This window comes from Notamacropus eugenii, chromosome 1 (assembly GCF_028372415.1).
Source record: "Notamacropus eugenii isolate mMacEug1 chromosome 1, mMacEug1.pri_v2, whole genome shotgun sequence".
NCBI lineage: Eukaryota > Metazoa > Chordata > Mammalia > Diprotodontia > Macropodidae > Notamacropus > Notamacropus eugenii.
Genome location: NC_092872.1, coordinates 17,341,628 through 17,359,371, shown reverse-complemented (window position 1 = coordinate 17,359,371; position 17,744 = coordinate 17,341,628).

The window sequence follows — 17,744 nt, the reverse complement described above, 5'->3', positions numbered from 1 at the left end:
TATTAATATGCCCTTCTTGATAATATTGATTTGTGTGAATTTTCCAGTTATGTTAGGTCTATGATCTCTCTCCCTGAATAAATTATATTCAGACTGGGGTGGGGTGAGGTGAGGAGGGGCCAAGAGGTCAGAGAAAAGTCTGGGACTCAACTGATCTCCCCCAAATCCCCTTGAAACAACTTTAAATAAAACCTCAAAATGAATTCTGGAGCAGTAGAAAGCAGAAAAGGATGGGGTCAACAATTTTCCGGCTCAAGGCAACTTTTTAAAAAATTTAAACAACTTTAATTTGATTTTTTTACAATTTTGACTTCCAAATTCTCTTCTTCCCTCACTACTCTCATACCTCATCGAGAAGGCAAGCAATTTTTAAATAAGTTATACATATACAGTCATGCCAAATGTATTTCTATGTTAGTTATATTATGAAAGAAAGCACAGACAAAAATAAAAATGAAGAAAGTTTAAAAAGTAGTTTTCAACCTGCATTCAAGGTCTATCAGTTCTTTTTCTGAAAGTGGATAGCATTTGTTCATCATTATTCCTTCAGAATGAAATTGTTATTGTTCACAAAAGCACAATGAATGAACGTGTCCTTTAATAAATTTAATTAAAATAAAAATATTTTTAACCCAAACTTTTGTTAAAATGTATGTCAAATAAATAAATAAATTTTAAAAAATATATATTTTAAAAGGCATTGAAAATTTTTTTTTGTCCCAGGATTAGAGCTCCAACCTGTAATCCTAACTTAAAAGATGTCTGAGGCTAGTGCATCTCTTAAGGTCTAGAGTTCTGAGAAGCAGTAGATCAAGCTCAATTAGGGGTACATTCAAAATAAAGCATTGTTGTGGTGAGCCACCTGGTGTTTCATGGGCCACCAGTTTTTCTAAGGAGACATAAATTAAGCTAAGGTGGAAATTGAGCAGGTCAAAACTTCTGTGCTAGATGAAAGTGAGATTGACAGCATAAGTAGCCCCTCAACCGTCTTTAAAAAATATCCTCGTCTTTATTCAAATATAATTGCAGCTCTCTCTCTCTCTCTCTCTCTCTCTCTCTCTCTCTCTCTCTCTCTCTCTCTCTCTCTCTCTCTCTCTTTCTCTTTCTGTGCAGGGTGTGTGTGTATGTATGTGGGGGGCAGGGAACATCACAGATAGTATGTATCATAAGTTTAGTAGAAACTAGGGCTTCTTGAAGACAAATCTAGCTCTCTAGCCATTGGCCACAATCTATCTCCTTGGTAGATCAGTGAAAGAATGAATAGGTTGCCCTTCCAGAAGTCAGGAAAAAGTCATCTTCATGAGTTCAAATCTGACCTCAGAAGCTCACTAGCTGTGTGACCTTGGACAAGTCACATAACCCTATTTGCCTCACTTTCTTCATCTGTAAAATGAGGTGGAAGAAGATATGGCAAACAATCTGGTATCTTTGCCAAGAAAGCTCCAAAAAGGGTAATGAAGAATCACACACAACAGAAATGACTGAGCAACAGCATCTTATTTTCCTTATATTTCTCTTTAAGACATCAATGAAAATGTCTCCAAAGAATCAAAACTGACAGAAATTCTCAAAAGAAAAATTATTAAAAAGAAAAAAATGAAATCAATAAACACAAGAAAAGTTCTTGAAACAACCTTGTGAATTAAAAGTGAGCCAAGGAAAAACATCAAAGAAAATTTTAGGAATAACACTGGGGGAGGCAGTTGTTAACTGAAAAGGGAAAGGTTAAAAAGTATTGCTTCTGTTTTTACAAGCACAATTAATATATCAGCGAATGCCATTTCATTGTTCTAAGGCACATAGAGATTTTGTCTTATGCTGGAGTATATTTAGCTTTGAAAGAGAAAATTTTCATTCCTGGTATCCTAGAGAAAGGTGAAGAAAATGAGATCCAGAGAAACCAACATGGACTCCATCTATGTGTTGTCTGCCAGTTAGAGAATTCCATAATTCTACTTCATGGATTTTGCCAAGGATAGCCTTACAAATTGCTTCCTCTAGATCAATTTCAGATTGTAACCAATAAGGTAAAGAGAAGAATCCTTAGACAATAAGGGGGGAGGAGGCAGGTTAGAGCAGATAAAATCAATTGGGTTACTTTAATGCCACTAAAAATGCCATTTCAGTGACAATACTTTTCATACCTTCTTTAGCAAATTCCACTACTGTTTCACTGATGAAATATGTGTGGGTTTGAATTAGATATGCTCTGAATTCATTTTTTTCCCCAATTTAGGCGGTCATTATACTTTTAGACATTTAGAGGAAAAGGGAATCAATTTATAGTCATGTAGTCACCTATATACAGTCATAGCATACTGCAAAACCTTATTTTTTTAAGGACCCAGTTCAGAATGCCACTTACATTTCATACTAAATGGTTGTTCTCTAACAGAAGTCTTATGATAAAGTTCTTCTACATTTTAACAACTGAGTGATCAAGAGGGAATAATTATAAAGTTTATAAATCAAGGGAACCTTTTTTGGTAACAGCAGGAAAAAAGGTGGTATATGTTGAGCACTATTCTGTAATATTTAATAAGCTCTTTAATATAAGATAATTGATACTCAATAGAGAAAGGTGTGTGTGTTTGTTCTTCATTGCTGAAGAAGACCATGCCATCAGAGAAATAATGACCCGACTTGCACCTAACTTTGTTTTGAGTGAGGAAGGGCTGTGCAGGTCACCAGTCTCACTTCTCCTTCAAAGCCATGTGAATCCAGTGACCAGATATTCATCAGGATGACTGGAGATGACCCAGGATGAGGCAATTGGGCTTAAGTGACTTGCCCAAGGTCATATGACTACTGAGTGTCAAGTGTCTAAGGTAAGATTTGAACTCAGGTCCTCCTGACTCCTGCACTGGTGCTCTATGCACTGTATCACCTAGCTTCCCCAATGGGGAAAGGAAAATAGGACTGAATGCAGAGCTTATTAAAGAGACAACCAAAACTTGAAAGAATAAAATTGGCTATGAAGTAAAATTTTCATTGTGTTCTTTCCATACAAATGAACTAGCAAAGTCAAAAAGTGAAATGGGATGTTGCGAACAGGTACTTTTTCTCATGGCAATTAGATTTTGCAAGATTATATTCAATAAGTGATGACACTTTGAAAAAAAATTATCCTTATGAAAGAGTGATTTAAGGTAAAGAATGGGATTAATTGGCTAATATTTTACTGTTTACGTTTGGGCTCTTTGATAGCTATCCTATTGATATGCTAGTTTGTTGATTTGATTTTCTGCCTTCTTTTTAATTAGATTGATTAAAGGTTAATCATTTTTATTTTTTTTCGAAGAGCCAGGAGATATAATGTCTTGTCATTTTTTGTCTCCTCTATTTTTACCATTTCCATTTTTGGTGATTATTTTAGGTTTGTTTATATATGAGATTTCTAATTTTCTAAATGCAAGTTCAGTTCATTAATCTTTTTTTTTTTCTACTTTGTTAACATATCTAATGAAATGTTCCTTTGATGAATACTGTTGAATGCAGTAATCAGACCTCACTGACTCCATCTTGGAGCAGCTCCTGTGATTTCTCTGGCAACTCTCTTCACCTGGAGTTCTTTGTTCTGACAGATGCCAGTCACTCCCCAGCCTTTGTTTATTTTGCAGAACAACTTAACTCCTCTCTCTTGCTGCCACTCCCAAGTACTTATGCCCCTGGAAACACGCTTAAACTCAGTTCCTTCTGCTCCTTTCCAGCATTATAGTAGTGCAGTGTTGTGTGGTATCTAGAATTGCATTTTCCTTTCCTTGATTAAAGACTGTTTAGCAATCCTCCTTATTTAAGGCTGATAATGTTTAAGTTGACAGTTGTATCTCAGAAATATTGGCAGGATGTTTTATCATTATTATTTTATGAATGTAACGTTTTCTCTAAATTGTTCTTTGCTATATTCATTATTTATTATTTTATTGACTCCATTTATATCATATCTTTTATTTGTGCTCCTTGAACTGATTATTCTTTTAATGGGCTATAATTTATAAAGTATATATTTATTATTTCTAAGTTTTCTTTTGCATTTCTTTGTAACACTTATGTGTCAGAATGTATGATCGAGTCGTACAAGTCCCATGTGGTACTAAGAAATTCATATATTTTAGTAGTCCCAATTAGAATATGTAATAAGTATTTTAGCTTTTCCACTTTTTAGTTTTTATTTTCCTTTTTGTTTGTCTTTCTGTTAGACTTTTCCAAAACTAAGTGGGACATTAATGACTCCTGCCATGATTATATTGATATGTATTTTTTTCTTATAGTTCAGCTAACGTTTCCTTTATAAATTTAGATGCTTAGGTATTTGGAGCAAAATAATTTGATATTAATATTGAATTGTTGTTTAAGGTTCCTTATTTTTTCCTTTCTATATTTTAGTTTTTTTCCTTTGTCTTACAGCATAACTCCACTTCTTTTTTCCACCTGAGTTATGGTCATTTTACTCCTTTGTGTTCTCATTTTTATACACAGTATCTGTTTGATTGGTAAATGCTTCTTGATAATTAAATTACAAGTTATGTTTAACATTTCCTCAGTTTATCTCAATTTTTTTTTTCCAAATTGGGATTTTCCCCTCCTACTCTGAAAACAGTCATTCTTCACTCATTTTAGTTTAATCCACTTTAAAGTAACTCAATTCTTACTGAATATCTTCTCCTTAACTTTAAGTCACCTTCCCATTTGTTGTTACCTCTTTTACAAGTTTTGAAATTTTTGCTTATCCCCCCAATAAGTAAATTAATTCTCCTCTATTTGCCTCATCTTTATCTTGAATTAATTTTTTAAAATTTTATTTTCTGCATTTTTTTCTAAAAATATTTCCCTTAACTCTTCTCATACCTTATTTTCCCTTTCTGCTTATTCTAGACTTTTATTTTTTGATTCACGGACCTAATCGCTATTTCATCAGTCTTTAGTCTCTGTGTTCCCAGCTTCTAGGGTAACTTACTTGGGATTCCTTTTTCTAAAGAGCTCCATTGTTATGGTGTAGTAGAATTGGCTTTAATTTTTCCTTTGTACCTTATGCTTAGAAATGTCAAGTCCTGCAGGCAGTAGACAGGATACTGTTCCATAGTAGGAGTTTTCTGATATCACTGATTTTATATTCATTATTAACCTTTATTCTCCCCATAGTCATTTTTCCCATTTCTTTTGGCATCTTGTCTCTTTTCCTATGACTTCCCAATCTTTTACATGTCATTTGCCCCTAGGAATTTGTGTTCCCCTTCTACTGATGAAGGACAAGTAGTTTCTCAATGCACCAAATCTCTGTAGCTTATACTGGATTTTTAGCATCAGTTTCTCCCTTTATAAATTGTCTCTTTAATCCCATAAGAACATTCATCAACCCTCATACCAGTGAATCAGGATCTCTGCCCTCTGACCTTTGCCTCCTCCCCATCCCACCCCACCCCCTGCATCTTTTCCCACCTCTTACAGTCCCTCCCTTTGCCACTTTATCCATTTTACTCTAGGCTTTCTTATTTCTGAGAGACCATAGATGTTATTTTTCATTCATTGTTGGCCTTTGATTTGATTAAGAAAAATCATATAATATTTCTGTTTTCTCCTTCCCCATTTTGTGTGTCCTCCCATTATGATATTTAGTCTCACCAAAAAAAGAAAGAAAGGAGAGAATGATTCACCTGGAGCCAGTGTGTTGTGAAATGTGGTCCATCATATTTCTGGCCTCTTTCTCCATCATCACTTACATTTGCCGTTTACTTTCTACCTTATCTCCTTGTGTGCTTTTACAAAGAAATCTTTTATTGGTCTCTGTTGCTATGTTTGTTGTTATTTCTCTTGGTTATTATATGTGTTTACTTTTCTTGCATATCTTTTGTCTAAAGTATCTGGAAAGGAAAGAATTTCTTCAGGTTTATCTTTCTATTTTTGTATGTCTTGATCTCTTTTAGATGCAGTGTCCATCTTTTCTCATTAATAGTCATGCACAGCTGTACAGAAAATATCACCTTGGGTTGTATCCTGATCTCCTTTGGTCTTTGGGAACACATTCTATTCTATTCTCAATTTCTAGAGGGGGCAGGACACTATTGAATTATTCAGAATTTTTTTTAAAATTATATTTGAAGGTGTTTTCTCCTGATTACTTGCAGACTTTGTTGTTCATGGTTAGTTAAATTGTGAACTTTTTAGTTTGAAGCATAACTGTTTTTTTTTCAATTTCATTTTGTCCTTGTTTTAATTGTTTGTATCTTTGAGAATTGTTACCACAATTTCAAGTGTTTTTTTTTTCTCTATTCTGTCAACAACTGTTGTGTAGACGATAAATTTTGTTTTTACACCCCCCTTTTAAACCATTTAGGAATATCTTGTCATGCCTCCACACTATTTTTGTGAATCCATAGGTCCCTCTACCTCAAGAGGTATAATTCATTTGTTTCAGTATTTATTCAAAGTAATCTGTAATCTTTTAACTGATATAGAGAACTTTTCCCTCATGTAGTTCCCTCTTCATTTATCTGCTTATGCTCCAGTTTTTGAGTTTTCTTCCTCCTGAGACTTTTAATAATTTAATAATAACCTCATTCTTTACACACATGCACACACTTTTCTTTTGCTTAACATGTAATTCCTTCCCATTTGATGATAGTTTCCCTTGGGAAGTGACCTAAATTCATCTCACTTTCTTCACACAGGTTAATATGTTTCACCAACCTCAGTCTCTGTCCCAAGTGACTTCTCAGAGAATAGAACTGGCTCCAGCTGGAAGATAAATTCTTTTTCTCTGGCTTAGCGGAGAGTCATAAAGCTTCACATATGTTTTCTGTCCCATTTTTCTCTATTGGGAAGTTTTCTGAGCTGTGTTTCAGTATACAGTAAAGTCATACTCGTGTCATAGCTCTTGAAGGCTCCTTTCTCTTTGGTTTTCTGTCTCTAGGAAGAGGGTGAGGTAAAAGTGAATACTATTGGAAGCCATGGATCCACTTGTACAACACTACCCAAGTGCTGGGTCGAGGAAAAGAAAGTACCATGTGAGGGCATTAATACCATTCCTACTTGCTTATAAACAGAATTGTTACCTAGTTAGCATCCATTAGAGGGATGTAATTGCTGTCTTAGACTGTTGAGACGTCTGAAACTGTTTTGCCTTGTACATAATTCCTGTTTTGGAGTGGAAATTTTGAGGATCAGAGAAAATGACTTGTTCTCCACATTTCCAATATGATTGGTACTACTCCTGCTAGAAATATCCTACCCCACCTCACATTGCCACTCCCATCTCTACTGAAATATGATACACCTCTATTCCCTAGATATAAATGATAGGGTCTGCCTTCGAACTCCTGTGGCACCTTGTCTGTTTTCCTCATGCATAATTTTTTTTTTCATTATTCACATAAATAGCTATCTTAAATCCTACCCCTATCTCTAATCTTGAAGGGAACATGTCTTATTTGTATATTCCACATTGCCATGTAAGTAATAGGTACTTATTAAAAAGAATATGTAAATACTTCTTCCATTTGTAAAGTTAGTCCAAATGTTATTGTTTTAATGAATTGCTATGACTAGGGAAAACATCTATACTGATATTTTAAACATCCAGGTGACAGATATAGAAAGAGATATAGCTATTTTGACTCCCAAGTGATATCTATATTTCTAGATATCACCTGGAGAACAAAATTCCAACACTATACCTATTTTCACAGTTAGGTTAGTCCTTACGTGTCTCACACAAATTTAATGTCAACTTTGCATTCAAAACATTTCTGGATTAAAAACAAACAAAAAAAAAACCTATCTTTTGGAGTTTGTACTCCTCAGACACAGAATTTGAGAAGCCAGAGACATTCATATATCATTTTGAGGTTTCAGATGAGCCCTTTAGAGGATGAGTAAGTAGGTGGTTAATCAAGTATTGCATAAATGCCCACTGATATGTCTATTCCTCTGCAATTTGGCAGTCTTGTTTTGGTCGACTGCACCAGTCATATAAGACTCTGAATACCATCTTTCTAAGGACTTAGCCTGGGTAAGTGACTATAAGATCCATTGATGAAAAGATGCCTTGGACTTCCCACACATTAGCAAAAAATTTGAGTTGTAACAAAATCTGCACCATTTCATTTCTTTAAAACTTCTATACTTCTAGATAACTTTCATAAAGTGTTTTCCTAGATCATTTGATTGTTAAAAATATTTATTCTAGAACGAATTACTTTTTCTGTCTATAGTTTTCAAGCTACACAATAATGCCCTGTTAGGAAATACAAGACACGAGAGTAGAAGAATGTTACTTTCTACATAAGTCAGGGACAGCTATGTGGCAAAATGAGTAGAGCACTGAGCATGGAGTCAAAAAGACTCATCTTCCTGAGTTCAAATCTGGCCTCAGACACTTACTACTGTATGATCCTGGGTTAGTCATTTAATCCTGTTTGCCTCAGTTTTCTTATCCATAAAATGAGCTGGGAAAGGAAATGACAAACCGCACTAGTATCTTTGCCAGGAAAACTCTAAACAGAGTAGTAAAGAGTCAGACATGACTGAAAAAAAATGACTGAACAAGAAAAAAACTTTATAAGTCACAGCTAGTAAGACAACTTGCTGATCAAGTTGCTCCAAATTTTTACCCTTACTTTCAAGGAACTTACATTTTTGTTTGGAAGATGGTTGTACAAATCACAAAAAATAACATAAAATGATGCCAGTGAGTATACAAGGAAGCACTAAACTAAGTATTATAGTCACTAAGAGTAGCAGGAATTCTAAAATATTAGAATCATTACGGACTTGACACTTTGAGAATGCCACTCTCGTTTTCATTTTAGACTTTTCAATATGCTGCTTAATGATGATATTTTACAAGCTTCTTTACATAGTTTTATGATGTTTATGATATTCAGCATTTGTAATCATATTGGAATCTATGTATCTGCATGTTATTTCCCATTACATAGTGGCAATGAAACAAAATTTTCCATAGACAATAATTAATCCCAAGATATACTCTTGTCATTACTGTGAAATGTGGAGATATACTGTTCTCCTGACAATCATTTATTTATTGCCTACTACACGTAGGACACAGAGTGGGGGCATGGGTGACCACTGAGCTATAGTACTTGACCTCAAGAAATTTACAATATAGTAGGAGACAGTAAGTGGTCACAAGTAGGCAAAATGCCAATTGTGATGTTAAAATAACCTAATAGAAGGTGCTATGCAAATTCGTTATTTTCAGAATAGTAGCTCAGTCTTCTGTATTGTTGCATGCTTAAGATTTATAATTGTCAGTGATGATTTGCTCACATTTTTGAAGTGCTCTATTGTTACTCAGCTCTTTATTGTATTATCAAAATATATCTTCACAACAACCATAAATCGTCAGATTAATTTAGCCAGTTAAAAATAGAACATTTAGCAAATTCAATGCAAGAATATGCTCCAGTTCTATTAATTGCACATTAGATTAACTGAACTTTGTTCAGAGGGCTAGAAGGGGTTTTGAGAAATCAGTTGATCCACCTCCTCCTATCTTCAGTTAACGAATGACTTCAATGAAGAGAATGTATAAAATTGGGCTTGGGCAGCTACCAGCTACCAAAAATCGTCTTGTACATTTGTCTCAGTTCATTCTCAGAAAGGAAGTAATGGAAATACAGTTCTGAAATAATATTTTTTATTTGTACTATTTCCAGTTAAAATTGTCTGACCTCATATCTACAGAAAGATTTGCAGTGATTTATGCCAAAACATTATTTTCCTATTTTTTGTGTGTTTCTTTTTTTGTCACTTAGCAATCTTCCCTCAATGCAGTGCAGATTTGTCCTTTCTCTTCACTGAAGGAACTTGTTTGTGATGAAAAATGTGCTTTAGTAAGCCTAATGACTAATTACATGGGGGGATGAGAAGGTCAAAGTTTCAAATATGGAATGATTAACTGCACAAGCCTACCTGCAGCTTTATCAAACTCAGAGCTATCCACCGATTTATTTTCTGCTAGAGTTTCTGTTTTTAGTCTACCCAAGGTTGATATAGTAAATATCTACAGAAAATGATTCAAAATTCTCATAGAAGTCACATAAGGTTAAGTCTTTGGCCTGGTACATGGACAAACATGTGCCACAATATAAAGCACCAGGGCTTTGAAAGGAGACATTGTAGCCTGACAGAATACTATACTAAGAGACAGAGAACTGGATTCAAATTTCATTTTATTTTTCATAAGTGTCAATGGAATTACATAATAAGTTATCATTTATTGTCCCCCCTACCTCTGAAATTGTTTGCTTTTTTTTTTTTTTTGGTATTTATAAGGACTTTGAAGTGTACAGTAACTCTACTCTTAAAATACAGATTAAATAATAATATAGTAGATTAGAAAGTAATTCTAGTGATTGTGGACTGACAGAAAAAAAAGCATGTGCCACACGTAGAGCAATCGTAAATGATTATGCAGGATAAAAAGAGGGGAGAACACTCAGACAATGTAAGATTCTTATGAATCAAGGAGTCTTAAAAGTGCTTGTTTATTACCCTTCTTCCACCAGTCTCTAAGCAAATTCTCCAAAGAATTTAAAGTAACATTCAGGGTATGAACATATGCAATAAATGTGGAACTTTAAAGAACCCTTGTAACAGATATCAAGGAAATAGTTCTAGTCACAAGGAGAGAATGACAGATAATTGGTAAATGGTTCTTATGCTCTACTGACAATCTCACAATGTGCAGAGAAAATGAAGAAAGTGGCCCATTGCACCATAGTTACAAGAAGACATTCTTGAGAGTCATAAAAATTGACCTGGCATGGATTTGGTTCACTTTGTTGGAGGTGACCACACTATTGATGAGTGATAAGACATTTTTGAAAATTCTAAGCATTGTGCCTTCTGTCTGCAGGGTATTGAATAAGGGACCTATCTTTTTTCCATTCTGTTAAGCAGAAACCCCCTGACAGTATAGCAGGCTACTGAGTTCCTTGTCTTTTTCTGGCATATTACTAGAACTTATTGAGAATTGGAGACTGTAACAGTTCTTACACCAACTCTCCATACCAGAGATCTTTTTTCTCATTTTGTAATTATACTTAACTCTTTATAAATGTATTTGAAAATTTTTAGTTTCATTCTTTCTGTGACCATCTCATCCATTTTTAGTTACTCTTCTGTGAACAGAATCAGCGACTTTATGAAGGAATTGAAAGCAGTTGACAAAGATCACATGATGTTGATGCTTCCCAAATTATGCCGCATATGACTAAAAGTGTTATGGAAATTGTTAAACTGAACTTTCCTCATGAGAAAAGTAGCTTATTCTTCTGTATTTCTTCTTGATCATGGAAGGATGGCATCCTCTGTTTTATAGTGTTGAATCCAAGATTCTCATATTTATGTGATTAATATAGTATCTACAGTATACATTATTATTTTATATTTGCCTTCTTGGAAGTGCAACCATAGTAGCTCAATCCCCTGTTTTAGCTTGTACTTAACAGCTATAATTGGGAATGATGATTAGTTATGCCCCACATTTACGCAGTGTCTTACTGTTACTTGGCTCTTTATATGCACTGTCAAAGTTCATCTTCACAGCAACTCTGAAAAGTACCTGATGAAAGAATACTTTTCACCACTTTACACATAAGCAAATACATTCTCAGAAAGAAGTAGATTACTCAATTTTTTAATTAACACATAGCAGAATAAAGACTCAACCCATTTCTCAGGGTTCCAAGGCTAGTGTGCCTTTGAAATACATGATTTTTGTCTTTAATTATATTAGTCATTTTCTATATCTTGATATTACCAAGAGCTGATGTGCCAATAGCTTTGTTATTATGATTGTGGGGGGAAAATGAATATTGTGAGAGTTTTGTTTATTTGTTTTGGAATGGAATTGACACATTTTAAGACAAGGCATAAAAGGAGAAACCTAAAGCATATTTTTTAAAAATCTTACCCCATTTTCTGACATGATTATAACTATCTCTGCTACTTTCATCCACACAGTCTCCCATGCTAATGCCCAACTTTGGTTTATGTTTATCTCTGTATTCTCCTTCTCTATTCCTATTTCTACCATTATAGGACAAAACATTATTGAGAGACACTTGGACTATTGTAATAATCTTCTGACAGGTCTCTATGTTGCCTCTCTGTCCAATATGCCCTTCCTATTATAACTAAAACTCATCTCTCCTACACAGTAATGAACTGATAGCAAACTTTTCTCATTAATCTTCAGTGACTACCCAACATCTACTCAGTAAAGTCTAGACTCATTCCTAACAATGAAATGGCACCACCACCTAATAATATCTAATCTCAAAACTGAAAGTTTTGAGTATCTGATAGTTACGAGAAAGAGCTACTCCTGAGAAGGAACTGCTTACTATGAAGGATAGCAAGCTGACTTAGATTCTTTCTCATCTCTCCCCCACTTCCCTTGGTTAAAGGTGGTCCTTATCAGTTTTAGAGTCTAGAGGATTTTGCACTTCATATTATCCCTTCACCATCTTAACAGCTTTACTGGAATAGCTGGTGACAGAATCTGCACTTGGAATCATAGAGGCACAGATATATATTCAAGGTTCTAGTATAAAAAATCAGAAAACCTATTCCATATCTAAGGAGCATCTTGAGAGGGTCTAGCCAAAGACATTCAGAAGCTATGCATTTCCCTTTTTCCATATGAATTTTTCGAATTTGAGTCTGCTTTTACTCCATTCTGTTAATGTGCTTGTGGGACGATATCTCACAAAGTTTTGGGTTGAATATTTTGTACAGTTGTTGTTGTTCTATCTTAGAAAATACTCAGAAACAATGAAGTCTGATTGAGTAATTGATATCAAGTAATAGGGAAGTACAACAGTGAGCTCTCATAAGCTTTTAATATTAAGAATGCCTACCCAAACCTTTCAGGGGTAATTCCAGAGTTCTGATAAGATATAATAATTATATTCTAGGGACATGAATCTTTACTAGAAGTTGAAGAAAGGAGTTGGAATAGTAGCTCCAGAGCCTGTGCTACACATGTATGTATGTATGTATACATGGATGCATATATACGTGTAGGTATGTAACTTATGTAGAAAACTGCTTAAATTGAGTGTTGAAGGAAATCAAAACATTTTTAGATACTAGGTAGAGAAGGAAGTAACTTATAGCAGGGAGCAACAACCTGGGTAAGGTCAAGGAGATTTGGTAATACAGTATAATAGATCCTGCCATTATGCCTAACAGTGTTCAGGAAAATATTAGGTACTTAACCAGTATTTATTATGATATTGTACATTTTTTTTAGATTTGAGGAAAAGACACCTCTTGGTAAATCATCCTACTCTAACATGAACCTAAACCTTGCATGTTGTTAGCTGTGCTTGAATCTCTTACCTTGGTTTAGTTATGACATTTATCCATACTAGAAAAACCTAAGTAGTACCTAGTTATGAATAAACTTTAGAGGTAAATTTACTTTAACATACCTATTAATGTATATATGTGTATGTGTGTGTGTGTATACACACACACAAGATCCCCTTAATTATCTTGCACCTTTTGAGAAAGGGAAATTGCCTTTATATTTTCATTTTTATGCATTTGTATTCTAGATTTCTGATTGCAGCATATCTCTTCATTGACACGATAGCTCCCAATGGTGAGTTTTACAGATTTAGTTTTGTTGCCTTTCATTCTAGTTCTTTCTTCCAATTTAAATTCTAAGCAATATTCAGGCTTTAATATTGCCCAACTTCTTTCATTCTAAATAATTCTTACAGGTGATATCTTGTTAAATTTTTGAAACAGTGATTTACTTTCATCAGCACTACACTCTAAGGTTTTCACTCTTCATTTCAGCTGAATGATCTGAATTATCTCCTGAATATTTAGAAGGAAGAAAGCTTTAAATGGAATATGTCCTAGATAGAAAGCAATCATTTCATAAGCAGATCTATCTTTTAGTGAGACTAAAGTCATTTTTTTAAACCTATCATTTACTTTTCATTCCTACTCAGTAATACACATTTTGGTTTTCTCGTTTAAAAAAAGGCATATTTCCCTCTAAAGAAAATCACAAATGAAAATGGGTATATTTTTTAAAGTATCATAAATGTTTCTTTTTAGTTTGAATATAGTAGGAATAAATTGACAAAATTAGGAAAATTATATTTTTTCTCACAGAAATTAACTACCTACAAATACGTACCAAATTGCTTTTGTTCTGAATTATTTGAATGTGGTCATTTATAATTAAACACGTGAATGCTTGCAAACATATAATAAATATTTATTTAAGATTCCAGGGAGCCAAATAATTATGGGTAGTGGATGTGGGTAAGGACTTACATGGAAGGAATCAGCAATTTTCTATCAATAGTTTGAATTTTTCATGACATAAGAAAACCAGGAAATGCTTATTACCTTACCTAAATTTCAATATTTTAAGTATAATAAAATGATAATATAAAGCCATAGAAGATATTAAAGTTATTGCCAATTTACTTTTTCCAATTTTTATTAGTTTCTCAATTATGTGTAAACAAAAAAATAACATTATTTTAAAAATATTTTTAAGCATTTTTACATAATAAGTCCTTTGGAATAATCTTAGATCATTGCTTTTATCACAGTAAGTACATCTTTCTTAATGGATCATCATACAATATAGCTCTTTTTGTGTACTGGTTCTTTTCATTTCACTTAACTGATAATTCATGTAAGTCTTCCCAGATTTTCCTGAAAGTATTTTGCTTGTTATTTCTTATAGCACAATAACAGTCTATCATGATCATATAACACAATTTGTTCAGCAATTCTTCAATTGATGGGCATCCCCTCAATTTCCAATTATTTTGTACCACAAGAAGAGCTGCTATAAATATTTTTGTACAAAATAGGCCATTTTCCTTTTTCTTTTATCTCTTTGGGGTACAATCCTGGTAGCTGTTTTGCTGAGTTAAAAGGATGCACAGTTTTATAGGCATTTGGGCATAGTTCCAAATTCCCCCCATGATGGTTGAATTAATAGAGAACTCCACAACAGTATATTGGATTTTTCTTCTGAAAGCTTCCTATTCATATCCTTTGACTACTTATCAATTGGGGAATTATTCCTTATAAAGTTGCTTAGTTTTCTATATATTTGGGAGAAAAGGAGGCCTTCATTAAAGGAATTTGCTGGAAATCCCCACCCCCAACCAATGGCAGCATTGACTTTGTTCATGTAAAACCTTTTAAATTTGATGTCATCAAAATTATCCATTTTGTATCCCATAATGTTTTGCATCTCTTGGTTGGTCATATATATTTCCTTATATATAAATCCAACATACAAAATACTGAATACTCCACTTATGTGCTTATTATATCACCATCTATTTCAAAATCATGTACTCATTTTGATCTTTTAAAAATATTTTGGAGACACCCTGTTTCCCAGAGCTAAAGCCCAGTAAGCAAGCTGCATTTTGAGTTTTACATAACAGCAATCCTTTGTGCTCTGGATGATCTCACCTCCTGGTAAAGTATATAGCTTTGACCAGTACAGGTGTTCACTGAGGGATTCATGACCCAAATTTCCCAGGGACCAGAAAGTCAATTTGGTGCAGACTAAAGTCATCTAACACCTCCCTTGGCATGCTCACAATCCATGTTCCTTTTATCTGTCAAGTGAACTGAACCAGGTAGCATACTTCTGTTCCTGCTGCTGGTTCTATGCCCTGCTCTGAGATAATCAACTTAGAAACTTTTCCCACAGAACCCAAGAAAGTCACACATGCGCCTGCTTCTGCATGGTCCAGCACCCATGTGGGTTGCTGGGTTTTGTTTTTTAAGGTATATAAAGCACTTCCTTGCCCTGGCATATTAAGTCATCCTCAAGAGGCTGAGTGAGGGGAGGCTTCCATTTGCAATGTCATTTTCCTCACTTTGAAATTAATTAAACTTCTGTTTGTGTCCTGACACTCCTGTCTCTAGCCTGCTATGTGCAGCTCCAGTCATTTCCAGGTAAGAGATCAATCGTGCTCCAGTTGACAACCTATTCTCAGTACAGTGTGAGGTGTTCGACTATTTCTAGCTTATGCCAAATTGCTTTCTAGTTTTCCCAGCAATTATTGTCAAATAGTGAATTCTTATCTAAAAACCTTGGACTTTTGGATTTGTCTAACAAAAGATTACCGATGTCATTTACTACTGTAAATTGTGTACATCGTCTTTTCTAATGATTCACCACTCTATTTCTTAGATAGTGATTGATTGTTTTAATGATTATTATTTTTTGTTGTACAGTTTGAGGTCCAATACTGCTCAGCCCCCTTCTTTTACACTTCTTTCATTGGTTCCATTGATATAATATCCTTGACCTTTCATTCTTCCAGATGAATTGTTTTATAATTTTTCCTAGGTCTAGAAAATATGTTTGAGGTAATCTGATTGATTTGGTGCTGAATAAGTAAATTCATTCAAGTAAAACTGTATTTCGTATTAAATTGGGCTGGATCGACTCATGAGAAAGTTAATATTTCTCCAGTTTTTTAAATCTGACTTTATTGATTTGAAAAGTGTTTTGTATTTGTGTGTTCATACATTTCCTGGGTTTCTCCTGGCAGGTAGATTCTCAAGTATTTTATGTTGTCTGCAGTTACTTCAAATGGAATTTCTCTGTCTCTTCCTGTTGGACTTTATTGATAATATAGAGGAATGCTGATGTTTTATGTAGGTTTATTTTATATCACAACTTTGTTGAAGCGGTTATTTCAACAAGTTTTATAGTGTATTTTCGAGGATTCTAAAATTATATCGTCATGTCATTTGGAAAGAACGATAGTTTTGTTTCCCCGTTGCCTATTCTAATTCCTTCAATTTCTTTTCTTCTGACAATTATCATTTCTTGCATAATATTGAAAAAAGAGGTGGAAATGGGCATCTTTGTTTTATCCTGATCTCATTGCAAAGGCTTCAGTCTTATCTGCTTTAGAGATAGTGCTTGGTGGTAGTTTATGCAGATACTACTTAACATTAAGAAAAACTCTCTTCCTATTCTTGCTAGTATTTTTTGGTAGGAATTTGTGTCATATATTGTCAAATTTTTTTTTCTGCATCTATTGAGAAAATGATGCGAATTGTATTTTTATTGATATAGTAAATTATTCTGATAATTTTTCTAATATTGAACCAGTCTTGTATCACTGGCACAAATTTCACCTGGTCATAGGGCACGGTCTTTGAAATATATTGTTATAATCCCCTTACTAGTACTTTATTTTTCATTAGGGAAATTGGTCTGTAATTTTTTTTCTCTCTTTTGCTCTTTCTAATTTGAATATCAGAACCATATTTGTGTTATAAAAGAAATTTGGTAGTACTCCTTCTTTGAACATTTTTTCAAGTAGTATATAGGGTTCATATTAATAATTTTTAAATGTTTGGTAGAATTCAATTGTTATTCATCTTATTCTGTGCATTTTTCCTTAGGGACATAATGGAAAGCTTGTTCAATTTCTTTTCTAAGACAAAATTGTTTACATATTTTATTCTATTAATCCAGGCCTCACATACACACACACACACACACACACACACGTATATTCAGTCATTTAGATTGTCAGATTTATTGTCTTATTATTGGACACTATACCTCCTAATAGTTACTTTAATCTTCATTGGTGGTGAACTCACTGTTTTCATTATTTATACTCTTAATTTGGTTTTCTTCTTTCTTTTTTTAAATCAAACTAATATGTTGTTTATCTATTTTATTCATATTT